The sequence below is a fragment of the Lagopus muta genome, chromosome 25, assembly GCF_023343835.1.
Source record: "Lagopus muta isolate bLagMut1 chromosome 25, bLagMut1 primary, whole genome shotgun sequence".
Lineage (NCBI taxonomy): Eukaryota > Metazoa > Chordata > Aves > Galliformes > Phasianidae > Lagopus > Lagopus muta.
In genome coordinates, this window is record NC_064457.1 from 2,854,415 (window position 1) to 2,880,306 (window position 25,892).

Sequence of the window (25,892 nt, forward strand, 5' to 3'; positions counted from 1 at the left end):
CCATTTGTTACCTAAGAAATCGATGCCTATGGAGGAAATATTTTAGAGCAATGTCTGGATGTGAGATGCTGATTTTCTTCACACTGCAGCAGCGTGACAGAACAGCAGTTCCACCATCCCTTCACTAATGAACAGCATGTCTATTCGTGCAGCCTGGGGAGTGTTCAAATAGATTTGGGGTTGGTATTTTTTTTGCAGAAGGAAAGGGAGATTTTTGTTTTGCCGGCTGTTCAATTTTCATTTTTGCAATTTTTGGCAAGAGCATCTTGACCTGTGGGTAACTGACTGCATTTTGTCTGAATGGGAATAAATGTGTGCTTTGTGATCCTTCTTCTACCATCAGCATTGCGTTTGGACACCAGCAATGCCCTCCATCTGAGCAACAGCTGACGCAGGGACTTGCGGACAGAACTTCTGAGGATAAACAAGAACAAGGGTAAGTAAAAGCAGCTTCATTTCCTGCACACACCTGCTCAGGGGTGCGATGGGCAGACAATGCGGAACCAACTGCAAAGGGAAACCTCCGAGATTCTGTTTAACAGCAAACACCCATTAGTGAAAGAATAATAGTGTATGGCAAATCATAACTGCAAGTTTGGAAGAGAGGATGTATTTATGCAGATCATAATTCAGCAACAATGCCAAGCTCAACATTTTCCACTTGAGAGGCACTAAGGGAGCTTTAATGATTGCATGTGATCAAGATAACATCTTGAGAGAAATAACGCAGCTCTGGCACACCGGGGTGCAGCGATCAGAGTGCAAACAGCACTCATGTAGAGAAAGAAGAGTCATTACTGCACCTTCGGATTTGTTCACGTTACAGAGTTGGTGTGTTCTCTGCAGACAGAAGGTACCAGAATTTCTGTGCACCCAAGCAGAAGAGCAGCTTCTGGCTTTTCCTCACTCAGTCACACTACGACCAACTTAACTCTGTCCATAAGAGTTAATGACTGCTGATGGCAATCAAGTGAACACTCATTTGTGGCCGGAGCAGCGTTACACAACTGCAGTTTTGCTACAAGCCATCTATGGGACACGCTCTGTGGCCACCATACGCTAAGAGCAGCTCCACTTCCAGTTTGTGTGTGTCCATCACTTGGAACCTCCCACATCCATTTGTATTTCTGGCCCAGCGTTCTGTTATTTATCTGAAAGCTGTTCACCAGTTTTTGCTGCGATGGTCTGCGTGCACAAACATGACATCAGTTGGCTGACCAATGAGAACAGCCACAAAACTTTGAGAAGCTTTCTATTTTTTTCATCCTTTCCTACAGAGTTCAGACAAAGATTGCTGCTATAGGGGCTGCACACTCCAAAATTAGCCTTGTGGTTCTAATTAGCCCAATCAGTTTAAGAAAACACTTCTGCTAATAAGTACTGCCCAGGAAAAAGAAGACCAATTATGGTGCTATTTTCTGCCTGTCCCACTTATTCCCATTCTCTTCTCCACTAAAAGGAGCAATTTGGTGTGCTAAAACAAAAGGAAAGGAGACAACAACCTTCATGCATGTCTAAGATCAACGGGAAAGGCAAGGAATTATTTGTTCTCCATCACTAACACGAACAGACAAGAGGTACCGGGAATAAAACACGGCAACGATGATTCTGATTGGAAATTAGGAGTAATTTTTTAATGGCACGGATGGTTAAGCACTGAAATAGCCTTTGTGTCAACACTGGGATGTCCTATCCACAGAGACAGTAAGAGTTTGTCATAAAATAGGCAAATTTGAGCCTGGTCTGGGCACTGCAGTCATGGTTTGGATTCCTTGGGCAATTTGCAGCAGCCTGGAAGGGCAGATGCAGCGTGTGGACAGAAGCAGTGGTGCTGTGCAGATACAAGTCCTGACTTCCAGCTAAGTGCAATTTAAGCTTTTCAGGTAGGTAGAAAATTATCAACTCTAGCCTCTTCTCCCAGAAGACAACAAACCTTATCAGGAAAGCCCTGAATCCAGAACACCACAAAGCTGATGCACAGAATTCTGCTGAGCAGGCACTCATAGGGCAATGCCACCCTTTGCAGCCCACACCTGTGGGACCTTTAGGGAAGCCAAACAGCACTCCTTCACCATCAGACCTTGGAACAATACTGGTTCTAAAGCAGCAATCAATACTTTGCAAGCCAACAAAATAATAAGGCTATTTATTTAAAGCATAACTGTCAGTGGTTTGATAAATTGATCTCACGTGCTGCACTGAAAAGAGCACAGCTTTAGTCAAAGTCATTCTTAGGAAAGGAAAAAGCTTTGGTTCACTCTGTTTCTGTCAAACACGCTGTAACTCAGTGGTGATGGAAAAACTGGTACTTATCCAAACTGCTACAAGAGCTCCATACACTCCATTAAGCCATCCCAGCATTAACAGAACAAGTCAGGTTCTTCTCCAGCACATCACAACTCCCGTTCAACCCGTACAGCCAATCAAGATAGATTTTTTAATTGCTCGCCTACCCCAAAATCCGAAGTGCTACATGAGAGCGTTGGTCTGAGTGGTCATTTTGTTAAGTGGGCACAGGTGAAGAGCAAACAGCACAGTAACTCTTTCCAGATCTAACAGAAGCGCTTCCTCCTCCGTATCTCGGATTCTCCTACACCATATCAGCCCCACTGCTCCCAGCAGCCCTCGACGCGCGGAAGGCTGACCCTCAGCAGTTGGTTTAGGTGGAGCTGATGCCTCGGCACTAGGAAGCACTCAGCTTTGCAAACTTCCCTCAGCTCCCACAGAGATGAATTGAGACGGCAGAAACCACCACATGTGGCAAAACGGCATCTCACAGCAAGAGGCCTGGAAGTGCCTCCTGTCCAGCAGCGGCATCAAGTCAGACTGTCACACAGAGTGAAGAGCGTGCCTCCAGCCCAGGGCAGACACAACAGCTGATGAATTTGTCTGCAATAATGCTGTAAATGCATTATTCCCATCTCCAGTCGGGTACCTCCTGACTCTGAAATGCTGTCCCAAGAGGGCATCACTATCGCGAACCGCAGCGACGCTCCAAATCCTTTCTTCATGACATTCCTAAACTGTTTGCTCTGCCCTGATTCATTTCAGGAAACTGATAAGGCAGCTGTAAAAATACACCATGCAAAGCACGCTCATATTACAAACCAACTGGCAGAACCTACACTTTTTTTATCCCAAGGGAATCAAGATTGTTGTTTATTCCATTTTCCAAAAGGCACATGAACCACAACGCAACCTTCTCTTAATGAACCCAACTGGTTTTGGGAAGTAGGTGTGTACTGACAGAACATTTTGGCTTGCAATGATCAGTAAAGCAGCCGCCCCTGAAACATGTGTGGGCTACATTCAAAGGATTTTCTTGTTATGAAAGGGGGTGTGGGTCTCTCATTTCAGGAAAGTGATCATAATTTTCTCTGTTCCTATTCAGTGTCTCCTGTAATCATTGCTGCCTTTCTCACAACAGCTTCCCAAGCGAGGTGACAGGTCAGAGGATCTCCAGGCCTGGCACAGTCCTCACACTGCTTTCCTGGGAACCTTGGTCAGCCAGAAAGGGAAAAATGGGGGTTCAGCTTCTTATTAATAACAATTAATGGCATTTTTTTCCTCAGAATTGTATCTTAAAGGCACAGAAATGCCCCAAACGTAGCTTGCTGAGCCTATTACTCCATGTTTTATTGATACGTCCTTCCTGCAGACCTTCCCAACTGCTCTGTTATTCTCCTGACCCTTCTTTCTGACACTGTTGTGAGCCACTCCTGTGTGCCACCAGTCTGGTGTTGTTTTACACCCTGGAGGTGGCTGCAGTTCAGTGACGGATCCCTCTGCTAGCAATAGAAGCACTCTGTGGCAGCACAGGAATCCAGATCTTCAGGACTAATGACACTGTAGAGGTACTTGAGGTGGATTTACAAAGTGAAAAATGACGCTTTGATCTGCAGTTCCTTTTTAACACTTTCCGTACTTCAGTTGATCCCAGTTGCCATTGCAGCCCTTGCCTCTGTTTTGTATATCGGTCTTTTGCACTGACAGTTAACAGAAGCTCACACATAAAGTAATTTCTTCCTCCCATTCCAGAGGTGCTGTCTGCAGACTAGACCCACACTGAGAAACAAAGGTTGATAATGAACTTATACTGACGAGGCGACACTGGAGAGCTACAGATTGCTCCTGCTGCCACTGGATTCCCTCCATGCGTGCTCGTGGCAAAGGAGCCCAGCAATACCTCTGAGCTTTCCATGCAAGGAGGGGCAGCACAGGCTCTCTGCCACCGCCTGCAGGCCCCTCCACCACTTCAGCCAGAAGTTTAGGGGCTCTTCACTGGAAGAGATCTAAGCGAGGTGCTCTGCTGGTTCATCCCTATGAAGGACTCCCATTCCATTTGGGAACACTACTGCTTTCCCCAGCATCCCACCCTAGTCGCCTCTGAAACTACCAAGGCTGTACCTGACCAGAAGCAATGGCAGGTGGCCATGTGGTTTGTGTCCCTCTGAAGCCTCCCTGGGTGTTTCTGCTCTCCAAGAGGAACACAGAGAGAGATCTGACAGAACAAACCAGATGTTCCCCGAGAGCTCCATGATAGGCTGGAGCCTGGATAGTTCAGACCAGCACTTGAACTCTAGGACTCGTGCCTATAGCTTTGCCAAGCAATTTCTTCCATTATGAATCTTTGTTGTGTAACAACAGATACTTTGCATTTTTGTTGTGTTTTTTTTTGTTGTTGTTGTTTTAAGGTAAGCCATATTTGAGCCGAATCAAAAATAAGCAAGAGCTAAAATATCTGCAGTGCTGGGGCTATGCCAAACACCCACAGATCCTGTACCCTGTACTCAAGCCTTGTCAAGTAGCTCAGCACATCTTTGTTCTCATCATTTACTTTCATTTTATGCCTAACTGAGAAGTGTCCTGATTAACCAAGCAAAACACTGCAAGGAAAGCACAGGAAATGTTTGGTCAGCTTTGGGTGCTTTGTGCTGCTCCAGCGTCCACAGCTCTCTTGCTGGGACATTTAGGCATGCCTACAATTGTACTTAGAGCTTAAATCTTCTTCCCCAAAGTCTTTTACAGGAGTAAACATAACTAAACAGGATGGTGGTAAGATCTACTGGAGGTTATGGAACAACTAGTAGAGCTGGGAAAGGCAATGATAAACAACTCCTTCTAAGACAACTCAACCCAAGCTTTCCAATCTGCAGTCATTTATTACAGTCCTTGCAGCCCACGGACACCGAGGTGCTGCAGAAGGTAACAAAGCAAGTGCTGTCCTTTCACACAGACAAGGGTTGTGTTACACAGCACCAGGCTGCATGTAAAGTGCTCGCCTCCATACACAGATGAAGGAGCGCAGAGGAAAATTAACAGCTTTGGTGACCCAAGCAGGGAAACAAAGCACCCAGAACTGCTCCTCCCAGGTACCAACTGGATGTGGGAAGGGGGAACAGCAGCCTTGACTATCATGCTGCTGGATTTTCTACCCTACAGCAGGTGGTACCCTGTATGCAGGAGGCTGTGCAGCAGTCTATAGACATGGCATTTTCCAAAGGAACGTTTTGAGGGAGCACCAGAAATTATGGGAAGTTGAAAAATCACTGTTCTAATCAGAGTGTGTAGTGAGCGAGGACATTTTGTTTAACGAAATAAAGACTTTGGGAATTGGAAGCAAAAGAAAATGTTTGTATGTGATGAGGTGAAGTGAGATGAAGCAACTATGGATAAGAAATGAGTGATCCACCACCAGTGGCGATGCAAGCCGTTTGCTTATACACAAAACAAAAAGAGAATATTCTTCCTCTGCCATTTGCAGAATAAGACACTTCACTAGTCTGCATGTGAAGTGAGAATGAACAGCATTTCTTCATCTGAAGCCCAAGCAGAAGAGAAACACCCCTAACGAGTTTGTTCTAGTCAGAATCAGGAAAGGCAGTAACAAAACAGCCTGTTTTTCCGGTACTTTCACTTTCCACACACCCTGAATTACATTCACTTTTATGGGAGATGGAGACCATTCACACCCTTCGCAAAACAAACAGCAGCAGCCCAAGCAGTGTGGAGGGCAGGAGACCTGCCTGCTTGGTTACACAAGCACCTGCTTTCAGGATGCACCGTAGCAGAACCGTGAGCACCGCAAGAGCTGGGGCAGCACTAAGGCTGGGCTGGAGCCAAGGGAAAGAACCCAAAGGAAGGTTCAGCAAGAACGTTCTGAACTGCCTTTGTCAGGAAAACATGGAGTCCTCGCGTTGCATCACGGCTGCAGGTGGGTGACAAGGACCCCCATGACCTGGTGGTGAGTCCTTACATCCAGAGCTCTGGGATTACACATCTCCATCGCAGTGCTGATGCTGTCCTATGGACAGCCTGTCTTTGCAGTACCCCCTAGGCTGCCCGCCCTCAGACTGCAATCTCCAGGAGAGGCAACTTCTGTTCTAAGTCCACAATTGACTTTTTACATGTACCCAAGGCCCTGGGAGTCTCTCAGGGGAGCAGGTGAGAAACATTAACTTGAGGAGGGAAAAGAAAAGAAAATTAAACAAAAAACAATTACCAAAAATCAAGCATTCAAAGTTTAAAATTACAGTACTCCTGGAAGGAAGAAGCCTGAAACAGCACTTAGGAATTCAGTTGTGAGCAGGAAATAGAACAGTGCTACGCAGCACGAGCTGTGATGTCAGCATCCCCCAGCAGAGGATTTGTGCTTTGTCCCTTACATCTGGACAATAAATAGAGACCTGCTGTAACTCGGTGAGATGATTTGATCAAGGCTGGGTTATCAGAACAGAGGAAGTAAGCAAAGGTAAAATAAAAAGTAAAAATAAAGCTTCCAAGTCGCTCATCAGTCATTGGTTGAGGCAGCAGGACGTGTTTGTTTTGTTGTCACAGGAGCAGTGAGACTGTGGCTGGAGGGACAGAGAGCCCAGACTGGATGCATGGGAGAGGAGAGCTTCCCTGAGAGGCTCCCAGGGCCGGCTTTGATGGAGTTCAAAGTGTTTTCTCTTCAACTATTCATCTTTTGAGAGTAAGATAGAATTCCTTCACTCTGAGAAAAAGGGACTGCTTGAACTAGTGGGGAAAAGGGACTACATGAAGTAATGGCTGGGCTATCAGGACTGCTGGAACAGTATGTGCTGCAGCCCCAAGCAATGCAGAAAAATACAAAGGTGCCTGAAAGTTAACAACTTAGATATATTTCTTGTACAGCAAAAAGATACGCGTACAGGTTTTAATCTCAGCTTCCAAGGGTGTCCTTAACACGTGCCTGCAGCACTCCAGTGCTTGTCCCTTACCTTACACTTCACTGCAGATTGCTTCTGGAGCTATATGTCAGCATTCGATGCACTCAATGGGAGTGGCTGCTGAATATCTTCCAGGAGAGCCATTAAAGATCCTTCCTGGCTGCCTTCAAACCATGCTGTGAGCCCCAGCTAGGAAACCTGTGCATACAAACGTAAAGATACCTAAGCAAGCCCAAGAGGAACGCATTCTTCCAGTGCAGAGCCTGCGAGGAAGGACAGCACAACAGCAGGAAAAGCCTGAGCACACTGACACCGTTCACTCCAGCAATCCGTCTGATGTAGAAATTATATTTATGACACTCATGAAGCTGTTTAAAAAAAAAAACAAAAAAAAAGCAGAAAGCGCTGGGAAACCAAGCGAAACCAAGGAAACTATTTGCAAATGGCAGTGAGAATGAGCTCATTTTAAAAGATTCAGTGCAGCAAAACGTGTAACTGGAAATGAAAGGGGAAAAAAAGAGAAAGAGAAATGTCTTAAGACGAACATTTGAGGAATATATCACAGGTTTTGCCAAGAATTATTCACATACATCTGCACAATCCCCCTCCAACTATTTTTACTTTTCTGTGGGCCAATACAGAGAGCTGCGTATTGTCAATCCTAAAAATAAGCGTTTGAGCTTTAAAAAGCATTTCTATGGCAGTACGGGAAAGAATGATAATGTTCCAATTAACCTTCCTCACAGCCTGTGCTGCCTCAGCCACGGTAGGCAGAGGGCAGAGCATAACCTCTTCCTCACCCTCCGACAGGAACAAGGAAACATCCCAGACAAAGGCTGGAGGACCATAAGCAGGGGACGCAGTGCAGCTCATCCTGCTCTGGGGTTTGCATCATAGGGAGAAGCTGCCCTGTGCACAGCATGCCTGCCTTCCCAGAGCTCACACCATGTATGCCCGTGGTCCCTGTCAGCCTCCAAAGCCAAAGCTGAGACCCCAGTGCTGTTCCAACAGATAGTAGAGCTCCCTTGCTTTCAAAGGCCGTTTCACACCATAAATTCCAGAGTCACTGGAGAACCATCCATCTGTTTCGCCGTTGGCCCCTGTGCTTGGTGCCTGTCAGTGCTACCTGCCCTGCATACCTAGTAGTGTACATGCTCTAGTTCCTTAGGTCATTAGCTTTCAGAACACCTCCAGTACAGCAGGTACGGCTACCCTAATGACCATCCTCTAAATAAGCTTCATAACAACTAAATAAAATAAGACATTTTTTTTCCTCTCCGGGCAAATTGCACACAATTAGGGACGTCTCCCTAAACTTCTCAAACATACATTTACAGCTGCCCATAAAACCCTTGTGGTAATTGTCCTGGAGGAGGGGCAGAGATGATACAGGCTGAGGACAGGCACTAAGGCCAGTGTGGGTTCTGCCTTTGCCTCAAAATAAGGCAAAAGAGTGCAGCCCACTCCTCATCCCTTCCTCCCAGCCATGCAAGCCACGTTCTAATTGTTCTGCATCAACACAGAGCCTTCTGCATTCCCTTCCAACACAGGAGAAGTCCATCACCTGACAAACACTGGCGCTACAGTCCCTAATTCCCCTCATTTACAGCACTGGAGTATTAATCAGTACTGATAAAACCACTCTGCAGTGGATGCCATGAAATCAGTCACTTGTTCAGCAAACACTCCTAGCAGCACAGCCTGTGCATGCTGTCCCTGCTGCCACCTCCTGTGGTTTCTTCAGCTCGCTTCAGTGTCACCCGGAGGTGAAGGCGGAGCAGATGAGTGCTCAGAAGCTGGGGCCGGCCACCAACAGCAGCCAGAGCTCTAACAGCACTCCACAGCTGTTTACAACACAGAGCATAATTTTAGCAGCAATCCCTTTTGTTTTCCTCTCTATTCAGAAAACAAATGCAAAACCTTCCGGGAAATACTTCAAACTGGCTTTGCATGACCATGAGCCATACATTAACTTCATCGGCAGAAAGAGGACCGCAAGCAAAAGTATCTGGAGCACAAAGCTGAGCAGATGAGCACTGCTGAGCTTTGGGGACAGCTGCTAAGGGTCAGAGCTGCCAATCTAAAGTAATTTTGGCCTTGCAGTGAACAATTTTATCCATGTGCAGTGAAGGTCCTCCCCTTCTCCCTGCTTCCAACCCGCCCTCCGGATGCTATTCTTGCTAAGTACTCACGACAAAAAAAGCCAAAAGGTTCCTTACACCAATAATTGAGCCACGTCTGCTGCAGCTCCACTGCCAACATCGCAGCTCTGCTGCTGGGCCGTGTGACAGCACAGTGCAAACACACAACTGCAGGCAAACAAGTGAAACACAATGAAAAGATAACAGCTGGAAAGCACGAGCCCAGCGCATTGTTCCCTCAGCTCTGTGCAATTAGCCAGCCCTGCTGGCTGCTTACAGTTCCTGTAAGGAGTACAGCAGTGCTGTACATGTTCTAGGCATTACCTTGGTGTAAACATCTGTGCAGCAAAGAAAACGGGGCCCCCAGCGAGGACAGCTCAGGCAGAAGTGAGGAATGAAACAAAGCGGGAGCCTCAGTTCCCTCTTTTCCTATGGCTTAAATCCTTGGCTTTGCAACTCTCTTGCATTTTTTGACCATTCTAATGTCATTTCCTACAGGCTTTTCATTTGTTCTTTTGGGGAAACGGGAGAAGCAGTTTTTCTCTCCTTCATGCTTCAGCACCGCTAGAAGAATGGAAGAAGCCCAAAAACTTTGACAAAAGTATTTTTTTTTTTCTATTAGAAAAATAAGCTTTTCTTTCATTTCAGATGGACACGGAGAAAGGTCGTTTCCAACACGATCCAAGCACTCTCACGTTGTTCACTGAGCTTTCCCTCCTGACGTACCCGTGCTCCACTACTGTTTCCCAGACTCTTCCATTTGGAAGGCAGTACAAATGTGTGTCAAGCTCTGGAACATCTTCCAAACGAGAAGAACTTTCAGTTTTGGCAGTGACACTTGCAGTGCTTACCAGGTGTTACGTGCTCACTGCATCATTCTAAACAGTGACAGCACGACCCTGAGGCTGTTTTTAGGCTATCTAAAAGTGGGTTCAAAATCTCAGGTTGCTGCTCCAAAGAAGACTTCTGGAGCTCTTGGAGACCAACAGCCACATCTCCAGAACGGAGAAGACAAGACTTTACCCCGCGGGATCTTCACAGCCTTCCAGAAATGCGGTCTCAGGTGAGCAGTGGGGTTGGAGAACACCTTAATGTACAGATACACAGATTGTATCTCTGCATTATCTTAAAGATCTATGCTATGGCAAAAGACATAACAGCGTAGGCGTAGCTAACCACGCTTCTTTTCCCTTTATCAAACCTTAAGCGAAGAACCCGTGTGATTGTACGGCGGATTACGCAGCAATAACACGGCCCTGCAACAGAAATGGAAACTCGGTGGGCAGCCCGTGCGCTTTTCTCCAAAACAAGCTGTGAATAACTGTGGAGGAAGCAGCCTCCTCACACCGCCGAGTCAGAAAGCTTTCTGCTGTCCCCTGGTCCTGCACCCCGCAAGGAGCAACCACAGGCAGTGCTGCCTTACGTCTGAGAGGAAAAGCAATCCTCTGACAAAACAGTGGATGAGTATTTGGCCCGGTTCTGCTCTTTTCGTCACTTATCTCTACACGTGAAGACCAAAAACTTTGACAAGCATTTTTTTTCTATTAGAAAAATAAGCTTTTCTTTCATTTCAGACGGACGCGGAGAAAGATTCCCCAGCCACTCGCTCCCTGTGTGCCTCGGCCTCCACCGCTGTGTTTCTCTTGCTCAAGACTCATTAAGTCAACGCTGTGCCCTGAGGAGATTCCCACAGAACCTGGGATGCACTGCAGTGACACGCGGGGCACGACCACCCAATAAAGAGAGCAGGGAACACAAATGTCATTCATTCAGATGCACAAGTCTCACTGGGACGGTTTGTACCCCCTGTAACCCGCACTGCCTAGCACACTAACTTACAAGCAGATTGAGTCAACCTAACAGCCTAATTTACATAGCAAATTAGGGCAGAATTCCAACAGCGCTCACCTCTTGGCAAACGTGTGACACCGGCAAAGTAATATTTTAAAATCAATTTGTATTTTAAAGCTGCTTGGTGAACATCTCAAGACGTGGCTGCTGCTATTTGATGGGAATACGGTGGGGGATGGCAGGGCCTCCCTGTCCTGCGTCCTCAGAGCAGGAGCAGCCCAGCAAGGAGAGGAGCAGCCTGCTGTACACAGCGCCTTCTCACACCTTAATTCAGCTTTATTTCTTCACGTGCAAGAAAGGAAATAAATAAGCACTATAAGCTTCACTCTGTGCTGCTGCCTCGCCCAGCTATGGCGGATGTTTACCGAAGGGATTAAACTAATCTTTGTCTTCTCCCTCTTATCTGGAGCCTCATATCCCTTTCCTAGACGGTAAGTAATACACAATAATCTTTGCCACTTCGTGCGGTTATCGGTTTCCCACAAACATAAGGACGTTTTTCCATCTGATCAATTTCAGACACTGCAGCCGTTTCACAGCACCGTATCACAGCCTAACGCATCTCCAGCCTCACTGTGATCAAATATTTAACATCTAACTAATAAATTGAATGCAGACGTTAATTCCCTGCCACTCCATGCTTTATTGTCTACAGATAAATTATACAGGCAGAATCCCTCCAGAAGCACAGAAAAGCATTTGATTTTGATTTGATTTGAAGCTGGATTGACAGCAGTGGTCATTCACAGGCAGTGAGTATCTGCTCATGTATTACGGACTGCAGATAAATGGAAAATGGTTACCTTCGGAACTGTCACTCCCTTACCTGACATTTACTACAAAAGATTAAGAAGAACCATTCCTGCTGGCAACAGAGGACTGAAATCACACAGAACAAGCAGGCTCAGCCCCACTCTGCTCCAGCCAAGGCTGCATACCCACGCTCCGTCTCAATGGGTATGGTCAGCTTGTTCCGAGGGAATAACATCTATCCTCTCAAAATAACCAGGATCACCTCTCACCTATCGCCAAACAGGTTGTGAAATTACCTCCCCTGACAAGGAACACTCCTGTGGGGATTTACATTTGCAGGACAGAACACGGGAAGCGAAGCACACGGGACACCTTTAGGTGCCATCTTCTGTTATCACTGACATATGTGACTAGTCACAGCCAACTCAGCGTGGATCCAACGTTTGTCATTTCTACAAGGGCTGAGTAATGCTAAATGTCACTGTGGGCTGGTGTGAGTGCTGTTTACAAGAACACTGGTACAAGATACGAAGGGCCACATTTACGGTTGGTACAGCAAGTTGAAGCTACGCATTTCAAGGCACTGGAGCAACGCTAAATTAAATCACTGGGGAACCTGCCTTGCTGTGTCCAGATGAATTCTAATATATTCTCTTAAAAAAAAAAAGATCCCAAACCAATAAGAACTGTGCAACCAAAAATATTTGTATCTGTTTCTAGAAGCATACATGCCAATTAACCCCAAGGTTTGGGACGTGCAAATGCTACAGCCAAGCTTAGGAGGGGCCTTTAAACATTCCAACAGACGCGTTAGGCTCGGTTTGCATTTCTCCTTCTACCGCAATTAAAAGCAGTGACAGCGGCAGAGCCAGCAGAGCAGGAGGGATGAACACAATGCCAAACCCAGCGTCCCACAGATCAACAACATCCCAAAGTCCAATTGCAGCTCTGTGCACTTCTCCGCGCTGCCTTCTGAAACACGTTGCAGAAAGTCACCAGAGACAAGGGGTTACAAGCTCTCTGCAGCACCAAATACAACCTACCAGTCCTCACCATGTATTTCCTCATTTAGAGGATGGAAAGAGCTGCCACCACACCGCTCATTAACTACTTGACTGGAACATCACGTGCTCAATGACCCAACAAGATGCTGATGCACGTCCCCTTGGGGTGTTCACTATCCTGCACACTCCCTGGTTGCAGGCAAACACCTTAGGAATGCATTATTCCCATAGGGAAGGAGGCTGTAAGCAGCAGGCAATGAACTTCCCAGTGGTGTTTGGAGCCGACCCAACGCAAGGTGCCAGCAGACTGCAGCTCCAAGGATAACACACTGTACTTGCTCCTCCCCTCCAGCCGCCTAGCTGGGAAGATCCATAAGAAAGAGGTAAATTTGCATTATTCAAAACTGGCAGCTCAGTGTGCTCACAGTGAGCTCAGCTCAGCCGCACACAGCTCCAAGCAGGGCGCTGCACTGCACACATGTGGGCTCCCAGGGGATCCTCACTGTCGGGCTGTGGCTCTGACCCCAGCAGAGCTGTGACCACACAAAATTCTCAGAGCTAACTTGAAACTTGGGCCTCGTCCTGCCAGCGTGTGTGGGAGGGGTTGTGTGTTTGAAGGCATCCCTTCCAAAGCCAAATCTCCCTTCCTTTGAGTGGAAAGACTGAAAAATGCACCCCTTCTTGGCTGTGCAGATGATGTCCTCATACCATGTTCGAGGTCAGCGGGGGGGACCTGACAAGGAAGTACAGGTAGGATGAGATTCAAATACAAACGCAACCCAACTTTACGTTTCCATTTCACCATACAGCTCTTAATGATCTCCTAAGCTTTATGAACCCACGTCCTCCTCCACCAGGCAGCTCATTATCAGCAGCTCTCGGATGGACAGGGAAGATCAAACCTTGTAAGGAACCTGTGTCAGAGCAGAGATTGGAAGAATTCTCCAGCAGATCCCAGCACCTGCACCCCATGGGGCTCCAACTGACAACTGATCAGTTGTAAACCTGGGAGGCCGAGGACGTGTCTCCTTTTACACTGGGCAGATGGCATCACTTTAATTACTTTTCAGCATCACGTGTTGAATAGAGCACTCTGATTTATTATTTTTTTTAGATAAAAGGACCGTTGTCTTCTCCTTCCTCTGAATGTCCCTGCGCTGAACATTCAAGTGAGAGAAAGCAGAGTGGAGGGAAAAACAGCCCCACAAAGGCAGGAACAGTAAGCATACTCCACAGCAATTATTTTCACACCAAAAAGACAGAAGTGGATGGAAGGAACATATGACCAGAACCACGGGCACTATTACAAAGCACCGGCTGCCTCTCCTAGCTACCAGAGCATAGGATGGGGTTGCTTAGTAACCCAGCCTGCCTGCTCCCTGCTCGGAAATCAGCCATAAAAGGAACTCCCTTGCTATTGCAGCGTTGCCACGGCAACATGCAGAAGTGATGGATCCCGAGTTAGAGGCACACCTTAAGCAAGAATATGTTTCCTCTCATTTTAAATATTTTCCACCCCAAAAACACATGGAGTCTGCGATTCTATATAGCTCCCAGCAAGGCTAACTTTCATTGTTTGCGTTCATTTCAGACTTTGCATGTGCAGCAAAGCAATTTGCAAGGAAGAAAAGATAACAGCTGCCGTGCTGAATTGCGAACGTTCATCCAGCAATGAAGTACAACATACAGTAGATGCAATGCACTGACACACAGACACAAGCTGCAGTGAGGCCATGGGACAGCAGCACTGTGCAGCCTCACAGTGCAGCTGCAGGGAAACGTGAGGCCTGCCCAACCTCAGTGACTGCAGAAGGAGCCCAGAGTCCTGGGAGCCACGTGGGGACCTGCAGCATGCAGGGCAAGGTGCAGCTGTGTGCCATTCTGTGCTGCTGACAGAGAGGGGATGCAGCTTGGATGAGATGGCCATGCTTGGGACACCCAGCTGGGCCCACCATAACTGCTGAGGGAACAGGCAAGGCTCAGATGCCCATGTGCCCATGTTCACGACAGCCAGCTGAACCCAGCAGGTCCCACTTTGTGTCACCCTGCGGAGCACCGCTGTACTGCGCCGTCTGGCATGGAGGGCTGAAGAGCTGTCAAGTCCTAATGATCAGCCTGGCTGAGGAGCAAGTTCTCTCGGGCCATGAGGGAAAGGAAAGCTTTTGGTTCCTAGAAGAAAATTTGCCCCTGAAGCCAGCGGGTTACGTGGGCTTGCAGGATGCCAGCTGTAACCCAACATGCACTTCCAGCAGCTCTGCCCACCACCTCTGCATGGCAGTGATGCTGCTGAGGCAGACACACACCAGGACTGGACCACGCTTCCCACAGCCAGGCAGCAGCAGCCCACAGCAACAAGGCCACATTCATCCCCCAACCTCGTGCAAACACCGGGAGCACACGGCGAGGACACACAGAGTTCCCTTTCTGCTGGAGCAACATGCCAATGGTGGGCAACTGGCGAGGAGGGGAGCAGCAGAAGCGAAGCTCTTTTCTTCCTCAAAATGTCTAAAACGGCCTCACAAACCAAAATTATACAATAATTATCCTCTCCCTTGAGCTGAACACAAAAAGGTTATTCACTACAAAGCCCTAGCAACCATCTTACCCTTAAAGAAAAGGAAAGCAGACTGCCAAAGCAGTAATGAAATGACACACAACTGTTAATTTCACGTCTGTTTCTCAGAAGTCTGTAATAATAACCAGTAATTCCTTACAAAGCATCCATTCTTGTTCCCTAATTCCCACCTAGGGATATTAAAAGGCTTAACCGTTCCCTAGCTGTATCTTGCAGGAGATAATGTCCACTTTATTCCTAAAATAAATACACATCACTCTTTTTTAAGGAAAATCACCAACTTCATAGACAATCTATAAACGTCCTCCAGTGACTCCAAAGCAATCAGCAGGACTGGTAATGATGTCTGGGCACACAAATTAATTTCTCTGGTGACTCAACATGACTTGAGTTCGATGGCCTCAGCACAGCTCTTCAGAAGGTCACCTTGTGTACTTGGAACCGTTCTGAACAGAAATGAATGAGAATTGCCCCAGAGCAGACAAAGCGGTTTTGTTCTGCACTTAGCTGAAAATGCACAGTTTTCATCATCACCACTCACATCTTTTCGGAGGACACCAAGCAGATTACCGAGCAGAGATCTGGAAACGATAGCAAAGGCAGGATCAGGAATAGCTCCTCTAATTGCACTGCAACATCATGCCACCACATAACGAAAACAAATCCTGTTCCAGAAGTGGAAACCTCTGCACAGCTCCTGCCATCAGCCCACTGGGAGGAGAACTGCCTCAGAACACGGATCCTGTGGGTTGATTCAGGCCTGACATCCACAGGCCTGCGAGTCCCACCCAGCTGCCAGCTGCTTTTGTTTACGTGGGAATAAAGCAAGCTACAAATCTGCTGGAGGCATCAAACAAACAAGTGCATCCACATGTGGTACCTGCTGGACAGAGCCAGATGTGGGCACACAAACATGGCACTGTCTGACCAGGCAGATGCTTCTCTGCAGCCATGAGCATGCATACACACAATGCATCCTGCACCCGAAACACTGCTGCAACTCCCAATTGCAAACGCTGCTTCTTTAGCACAAAGCAATGCCAGACATCTCTGTCTTCAGCTCTGCACATCCTCATGGGACTGCGTGCCTGCAAAGCTCAGCTCCTACCTGAAATCCACATGCAAGGCATCAGCAGTGCACTACAGCCCTGACCTCAGATGCAGCAAACCAACCTGTTGCCTCAGCAGTTACTCTGACCCACAGTGCTGGGCAAAGCATCAGACAGCGAGCCTGCTGTGCTCCCCAGTGCCAACACTGGGCTGCATGTGTCAGAGCTGAACCTGCACACAATACCAGAACCACTTCTCATTACTGCATGCCGCCCAATAAGGAGCTCAATGAGTGTTTTGTTGAGCACTGAGTGACCTGGATCTGTTCAGCCTTAAGAAAAGAAGACTGAGAGAGGATCTGATAAATGCTTATCAATATCTGAAGCGTGGGAAACAAAGGCACTTGGCCAACCTCTTTTCAGCTGTCTGTGGGGACAGGGCAAGGGGAAATGGCCACAAACTGGAGCATAGGAAGTTCTGCATCAAGAACTTCTTCACCGTGAGGGTGACAGAGCACAGAGATGGGCTGCCCAGGGAGGTGGTGGGGTCTCCTTCTCTGGAGATACTCCAGACCTGTCTGGATGCTGACGTGTGCAGCCTGCTGCAGGGAGCCTGCTTTAGGGGGACTGGACTCAATGGTCTCTGGAGGTCCTTTCCGACCTCTGCAATTGCATGTAATAAAATTAATTTCATCCCGCCCATGATATATCTGGTTTGATTCTTGAAGTGGGAAAATTCAGACGTGTAAGTTGTTGAGATGGAAGCCAGAATTGAAGAGATTCCCTTTAAACCAATCAAGCACTTGCTTTGCTCATATAGAACCCTTCAGAAGAACGTTCTGAAGGCACATTACAAGGCAAAAACAACTCGATGCAATCCTGGGAGGGCTGCTGCCACTGACTGCATGTTAAGATTCCATTTGTACAGCAGAAGGGTTCCTCAATCAGCGCCCATTTTTTAACCATTTTTCGCTTTACATCCCAAAGTTAAGGCCCCGGCCACAGGAAGCTGATATTTCTTTGAGAGCTCGTTCACACGACTTGCCTGTTGGCAGCAGCCCAGCATGCTTCCAGGACAGTAACACCGCTCCCGTGCTGCAGGCAGGCTTCTCCATTATCCTATCTCTGCATTTCAGGAAGAGATGGCAGTGGAAAGGAAATCAGTCTAACCTTTGTTTGCATTGTGCACACACCGGTTCAACGCAGGTCTGTGTGTGCTTACGTCAGGTGGCAGACAGAGGAGGCTCAGCACTGAGGCCCACATGAAGCTGTTTGTAAAATACCTGCACAGCGGACTCAAAAACCAAGCAGGGCTCTGAAGCAGCGCCTCAGGAAATGCAGCTCTCTGCTGACTTGTGCCAGCAAGCCCTGGACGTTCCATTATTTATATACAGCTTCAGACGAGCGGAGCAGCGCGCAGCAGATAAAAATGAGCTGCACAAATAAGAGTCAGACCCAAAACGGTGCAGTCTGACAAACCCAAAGGAGCACACAAATCCATACAAAACGTACTCAGGAGGATATATGGCATTCTGAGTAGGAAAGTGGCTAGAAATACATTCATTTTTAAGAATCATCGCTAGAAAACAGCATGAACTCTACTACTCCAAGCACAGGGAAAGCTCAGAACAAAGGAAGATGCTCAGACAGCACCAACGTGTGTGTGGGTATGGGGAGGAATGGGAACTTGGGAACTTGGGAGGCTGAAGGAGGTCTGATGGCACACAGGGACAGAGCACTCAGTGGCACCTCAAGGAAGCTGCAGAGGATCAAAAATCTGATGGTAAAGCAACACAAAATAGACTCCACAGGACATGCCCAGATGGAGTGGACCCTGGCATGAATGGTGGATGCTCTGCTTTCAATTCTGAACTACAGACAGACCCAGTAGTGACTCTAGAGTTTAAAGCTGTGCCTTGAAGTGGTACCTCAGAACAAAAGCAGTAGCACAGACCTTTAATGTATGCATCATACAGGACTTGTGTTCCATATTTGTGTTTTCCCTGTGGTTTTGTCTCCTCTCTGTGTAGCTTTCCTAAGGAAGCGTCTGCATTTGGTTCGAGATACAATTTAGCCTTGGCCATCATATTCTTCACTACTTAAAGCCATTTCTCAACACTGAACCTGCACTGAGGAGGAGATCCTTAGCAGATACAGTGCAACAAGTAGATTTATTCTGCAACAGGCTGTGTTTCCATGTTCTAAATAAACGCCTGTGTGCTGCTCAGATAGACCTGATTAATGGAAGCCCGATGTGCACAGACATGACTCACTTGGATCACTCACCAGCCTGATGGCGTCCCTCCCCCAGAACGAGTGGGAGACAACTGATGACCATGCCCAAAGTGCTGCTCATTCCAGCAATGACCCCATTGCAGATGAAGTCCCTGGTCCTGCTGCCTGAAGGTGCTAACCTGGCATCCCTGCTCTGGACAACACCTTTGTTACACCACGATCCTCCAGCAGCTTGCTTCTGTGCTAAGCATGGAGAATGAAGAAAACCCAATCTAGCAACAGCAGTGCCTCCAGAAGGGCAAAGACACGGTACAGCTGCAGAGCAGCTCTGTGTACAGTGCTCATGTTTACACAACAGTGTGTGTACTTAAGGGGTGAACAGCAGGATGTGTTAAGCTGTTTAACTCTCCAGTCCCTCGCTCGTGTCGCCTGGTGTTATGTGCACAGCAGTCCTAAAGGCTCCACAGTACTTCTGCCCACTGATTCCAAGCACTGAAACCATGTGCTGTACTGGAAGGAAAACAAAAGGATGGGCAGTTTTTAGCAGGAGAAGGAAGAAATGAAAGCGGAGCTCAGAGGGCAGGCAGCAGGAGGACTGTGGCTGCTGCACCCGCCGGTCAGGAGCAACACCTCCCACCTTTTGCCACTGAATCCTCTCATCCCAGCAGCAGGGATGCTGCTTTGCACAGACAGCTGTGAGGTGACTGAGATCATCCCTCCCCAAAAAAGGATGCCTTCAAGCTTGTGTTAAGTTTCCACCAAAATATTTACCATCTAATTTGGGAAATATATGTATATACTGTACAGAGCCATTCCTCTCCCCTAGGAAAATGTGCCAATTCCTATGTTACAACGTGTTTCCCATGGAATTACTGCTACTGCATCTACTTCTTAAGAACAGAAGCAACGAGGGGCAAAGCTAGAGGAGGTAGAGGAAGCCAAGAAGCAGGCCTCCTCCTCTTCCTCCTCCTCCTCTGTTCCACAGAGGGAGTTGCTCCTGACATTTTGATGGGAATGATGCTCAGCAAGCCAGAAGGGGAACGTGCCATATCAGGGGAAGGGAGAATCTGCTGCATGCTTTCACCTTCATTCACCAGGTTGCCAAAACAGCATTCAGTTCATCAGGTAGATGTTAAAGATCATTCAAGGAGCAGCAATTCAGAATTCCCTTCCAGCTCTCAAGGAAGGTGACCAGGAAACACAGGACACAAAGAATGGGGTACAGAAAACCCTCTGTGTGTGCAGGGCTCCTTGCATCAAACTGGCAGCCTGTGCTCTCACTTCAGTTTTACCACTGCACTGTTTATCCATCACCTTTGGTTGCTTTCAGGTATGTTGTTACACAAAGGTATCTCTGGGAATGCATCCTATTTCTGGGAGAGCTCAGCCACTGATTATCAAAAGAAGGGGAAGCAGAAGAATGAAAACCAAGGGGTTCAGTCAGCTCAGCAGCGCCCATTTTCTCACGACCAGAGTAAAACCAGACCTCCCCCCACCCACCAACGAGCAACTTGTGCACATTTACACATATGGAAACACATACTGGTACATCTATGAGACCAGTGACTGTAAAGGCCCCTCTGCTCATGAAAACATTGCATACAAAGCGTTCAGTCAGCCAGAAAACACAGTGGGAATCCCTTTGAGAGGCCTTTAAACATGATGTGTAAAACACTCCTCAATACTCCTGATACCTGCTGGGGTTTGGCACTTCTGAAAACCCTGATGGTGAGCGTGGGGATGTAAATGAACGTATTGCTTGGAGCTGGAGAACACAGCGCACATCCCTCCTGTTAACGAAGTTACTGCAGAGCTGGTAATTGACCAGAACCAGAACGTGACCGATTCACCCACGTCACCAAAGGACACAAACCCTGAACATCCTATTCATTGCTTTGAGAGTATATTTTCTCCACGCGCTGACTGATGCACCATTAAAATTCCTGAGGCCGTACCAAAAAGAAGTTCTGCCAAAAGCTGCCCATTAACAAGCAATTAATAAACAAGCTTTGAAGCACAAGGTTGCTCATGCCATCCCACAGAAAATATTCCTTGCCTGCTATTCCTCACCAGAGACATTTTCTGACAGAACATTCTATCTCTGCCAGGGATTGCAAAGCAGAAGGCTGCAGTTCTGCAGAAGAATGAAGCCTTCACTTGCTCACTCTCAAAACACTCAGATTGATTAAACTTTCATCTTAAAGGCCGCTTGCTGGCCCAGTGGACAACAGATGCAGTAACAGAAATGACACCGTTAGAGCACAGTGCCATGCAGCCATCGGAACGGGGTAACAAACCCACTCAAACCTGCATCAGGAAATTGCAATCTGTAACACGAGGCCTTGGGAAAAAGAGAAGGTTCACTTTGGCCTTGCACCACCAATGCCCCTAGCACGCTCCTGCCACATCCACCAGGCTATAAAGTCCTGACTCCCGCAGCAGCATCTCTCTGTGTCAGTGATTCTCCTCACGGCCTTTGAAGAAACGCTGCTTCAGAGATGACCCCTGTGAGGACAAGTGAGGCTGCAAGCAGCAGACACAGCCCTGCTTTCCACTCTCCCAGTTATAATAGCTGCTTGCAGAGGGCTGACCAGAGATATTCTTTCTTTAACCAGAGGGCAGACTGAAGGTCTGTGCTGGATTCCTCATCTGCTGCAGGGTTTGCACAAATACGGGCTGTGGGGTGCTTGGGGCCGACCCATCTTTACAAAGCAGACATTAACCTGCATAGCAAACCCAAGCACAAAGGCTAAGGCAGAAAACCCCATCAAAAGGGGACAAATGCAGCCCCACATTCCTCGGAGGACAAAGGATTGTTGTGGTTTCTGAAGTAAAACATAGCTTACAACAGAACAGCACCAAATTATGTGCTTTGCCTGGCAAAAATAGTTGCAGACCGGAGGCAATTACCAGCTCATATCTAGGAGCCCAAGAACACTGGAGCTCCTCCAGCTCTACGTACACTGACATGTGCATATTATAAATGCATTTCCTTTAATTCTAAACACTGCGCCTTGTATTATCATCATTACTTAGGTTTTAAAATCAACCCACTGGTTCTTTGCTTTCCTCTTTTCTGAATCCTAAGTGCAGTGCAATGGAAGTCCCAATAAGTAGTTTTGCCTCAGCTAGCAGAATCTGATTGTAAAACGCCCTACGACAAAGTGCTGCTGCTCAGTTTTGCATCCATCCTCATCGTTTCTGAATTCACTCTATGCTCATCTGTATTTGCATTTCAGACTTCATGCAAGAGGATCCATCTTTAGAACACAGCAAACGAGCCCCGATCCTCTAAGAAGAAAATCAATTCCCAGAGGGTGGGAACAAAAAGGGAATGAGAAACCATATCTGTACGTGGAGGTCTCACTCTGAAAAGATTCCCCCCGCCTCTCCCCACCCCAGGCAGTGGTGAGATCTGCAAAAAGTGTGATGTTCTGTCTTTCCCAACAGCACTGCTCACAATTTTGCTCAAGCTCCTGTTGTGGGCGCAGCGTAAATTTAGGAAAGACAAAACTGAGGACTTCAGAACCGATCCGAATTGGAATGGAAGCCTTTGGTGAGCCAGGTGAGGTTTGCTGCTATTCTGGGAGATGTCAGCCTGCTTTGCTGACGCTTTACAAGCAGAAGCTGCAGCTGTTTGAGAGGTGCTGCTGTTTGCCAACAAGGCTGTGGGTCTCACAACCGCCGTCCCAACAGGACACGTTCCATGCATGTCAACCCACAGGGACCCATCGGGCTGAGACCTTCCCGTTTCCACAGCCCTCAGCCACATTTTGCACTTTTCATTCCCAAAATAACCTGCACAAAAGAAACGCAGCCCTTGAGAATCATTTGATACCCCTTGCTCAGGGGCACGCTGGAAATACGTCGCCACACAAGAATTCTAAAGGCATCTTAGGGAAGCAAAGGTTCCCTCCCAGGGCATATTCCTGATTACATGCACTGCAAGACAGGCATTTTTATCTCTGATTTGTGTGTGTTCTACACCCGAGAGTCTCTCCCTGATGCTAAACTCTAATGAATCACACACACAAAAAGAAAGAAAAAGTTATAATGCAGAACATAGGGTGACATGTAAATCCAGACATTCATGGGTGGGATAAAGCAAGCTGGAACAGCAACCTCAGGCATGCTGTTTATATAAGGAAAACGCAGCTTTCAATCACGTGGGTAACACCAGTTGGCTTTCATCTGTTAGCTCTCAGTCTTTGTCATCTGCCCAGCACAACTGCTGCATTAGCAAGAAAGTCAGCAGAGAGAAATCACTCCTGAAGCTGTACAGACAGCAAGGGGAAGGTGAGGCCAACAGGGAAGAAAGCAAAATATCTGAAGATTCAATTAAACAAAGCGAATAAACATTAAAAGGCCATTTCTATAGTGATGGATCTGAGCCTGCCATCGCTTCGATTATTCCTAAAGCCAGCCTGATTTCAGTGGAAAAAGAAGTGCAGAGCCCTTTGTCAGTGCCATAAGATATTGAGACATTATTCATATGTGCACCCTGAGCAGATGTTGCTCCCAGATCCCTGCTGCCCATGCACTATAGATTATGGGCCAGATTTACAACAGTATTTGGGGACTTAAGCATATTACCTCACGTCACATGGCATCTGCAGAACTGCCAAGCAAGGTTACGCCTCCCATTTAGGCTGCATTCCAATAGCTGGTGGAGATTCTCCCCAAGCTGTGTCTTTAGCTTCTTCTGGGCAACGACTGCTTTACTTCCACACACTTTAGGAATCCACGTGCACCAAAATAAGGATCACAGTGAGAGAAACAGCCATGACTGCACTGACAGACATCCACGTTCCTCTCAAACCTGACGCTCTCACGCAATGTTCCCTGTCTTTCTAATTAACTGTTTCCAACTTTCTAATTTTTTTCTTCCTGTTTGCAACAGGAGATCGCACGAACAGCTCGAAAGTCATTAGAACAAGCCTCACAAACCTCAACAAACAAGGAAATCCCAAATTACAGGAGACCACTGAGGCCTGGAAACCTGACAATATTAAGAACAGCAAGGGTGAGCTGAGGGCAGAGTCGAGGCTGAGTGCAAACTCTTCTGTATTCACATCCGTTTTGTCCTCTTGCTTTTTTTGTCCCCATCAGCAGGAGGAGAGAAATGCTCGGATGTGAGAAGTGACAGAGCAGCGCCACACTGCACGAGTCATTAGGAAGCAAAAACCTATCAAACCTCAGCTGCCTCCTCCTAAATTCTCTCCTGAGTTTCCTCCTTCTGACGGCTCCTTGTCCCACATAGGAGGCCATAGGCAGCTTCTGTCTTGGTTTAAGCCTTCTTCTCTGCCTCTGGACAGAAGCAATGGGCAGGTACTGTGGTCTATGTAGAAAGGTACAGGTAGTAAGGGTTGCAGAGGAGAGGCAGCACCTGTGGTAACTAACTACAATGCTGGTTGGCAGAGGTGCCCCCACTAAGCATCAGATCTGGAGAGGATTTTCCATCCAGGTTCTAACCTTGCTGTTTAGGGGCTGATTTAAACAGATGTTTCAGGAACTCAAAACTTGAACAGTTCTGCTTTGATGTTTTTTTTCCTTGTAGAATCACAGAATGGCCAGGGTTAGAAGGGACCTCAAGGATCATGAAGCTCCAACCCCCTGCCACACGCAGGGCCACCAACCTCCACATTTCACACCAGCCCAGGCTGCCCAGGGCCCCATCCAACCTGGCCTTGAACACCTCCAGGGATGGACGGGGCATCACAGCCTTTCTGGCAGCTGTTCCAGCACCTCACCACTCTCTACTGGTGCTACAACAGCAGCTGGAGCATGGTCAGCACTAAAGCAGCACTAGAAAGCTCTGCTCTCTTGTGACAGCAACAGGACCAGAGGGAATGGAGTGGGGACTTGATAATCCTTGTGGGTCTCTTCTAACTCGGGATATTCCGTGATTCTATCGGAAATACCGACAGAGCTCCTTTCTGTGCAGCAACACAACGCAGCTCAACGCACGGCCGCAGCGCTGCCGGCAGAGCCGCTGCTGCACGAACATCTGCGCTGCTCTGGAGATGGACGAGACAGAGAGGAAGCGAACAGGAGCCGCGTCTGGGGGCAGAGCTGGGACCTGGCGCTTAACCCACAGGATTTACGCGAGGAAACGGCTCAGTAACACAACACGCGATGCCAGCACGAAGCCTCACCCGGGGAGGCGGCACGGGAGGCATCGGGAGCCCCGAGGTTCGCTCTCCCGCCTCCAGGAGGGGCTCACCGCCCCCTGCAGGGCCGGGCAGCTGTGTGAGGAGCCCCCCGAGGCTCTTCCTCTCGCTGCACGGAGCTCCACCATCTCCTCAGCACCGCTCCTCCGCCCCTCAGCGCCCCGCCGCGTCTCCCCCCCCCCAGCCCTCATTCATTCACCCCCATTCACTCACCCCCACGGCCGCGTTCCTCCCCGACAAATGGCCTCCTCAGGTAGCTCCTCCCCGGCGCTGCCACTCGGATCGCCGCCTCCTCCTCCTCCTTCTTCTTCTTCTCCTCCCCCTCCTCCTCTTGCTTCTCCCCCCCCCCCCCCCCCCCCCCCCCCCCCGGGGCGGCCTCAGGTGCTCTTGCACGTAAGGAGGAGGGAAGCAGCGTGGGCTCGGTGAACCTGATGAGGTTCAACACGGCAAAGTGCAGTTTTGCATTTGGGCCGGAGGAATCCCAGGCATCCAAGCAGACTGTAAGGAGCGGTCCTTGAGAGCAGCCCTATGGAGAAGGACCTGGGGGTCCTGATGGATGAAAAACTGAACGTGAGCCATCAGTGTGTGATTACAGCTCGAAAAGCAAATGGGATCCTGGGCTCCATCAGCAGAGGGGTGGCCAGCAGGGACAGGGAGGTGATTGTCCATCCCTGCTCTGCTCTCGTGAGGCCACATCTACAGCACTGTGTCCAGGTCTGGAGCCGCCAGTACAGGAAGGACAGGGAGCTGTTGGAGAGGATCCAGAGGAGCCACAGAGATGATCAGGGGACTGGAGCACCTCCCTACAAAGACAGGCTGAGGGAGCTGGGTTGTTCAGCCTGGAGAAAAGAAGGCTGTGGGGTGACCTCATTGCAGCCTGCAGTACCTAAAGGGAGCCTACAAACAGGAGGGGAATCAACTCTG

At 48.2% G+C, this 25,892-nt stretch overlaps 1 protein-coding gene across 2 annotated transcripts in view; it reads right to left on the reverse strand.

Moving 5' to 3' along the window:
* Nucleotides 1–25,256, reverse strand: part of TANC2 (tetratricopeptide repeat, ankyrin repeat and coiled-coil containing 2) — a 176,784-nt gene extending 151,528 nt beyond the window's left edge. Inside the window, exons 1-2 of one of the 2 annotated variants that reach the window (XM_048926910.1) lie at nt 25,182–25,256; nt 7,242–7,388 (exon numbers count right to left, since the gene is read on the reverse strand). The gene's annotated coding sequence lies outside the window, so the exon portion shown is untranslated. The remainder of the gene's footprint in view (nt 1–7,241; nt 7,389–25,181) is intronic. The other variant, XM_048926909.1, reaches the window with a different exon arrangement.
* Between the last annotated feature and the right edge of the window lie 636 nt (nt 25,257–25,892).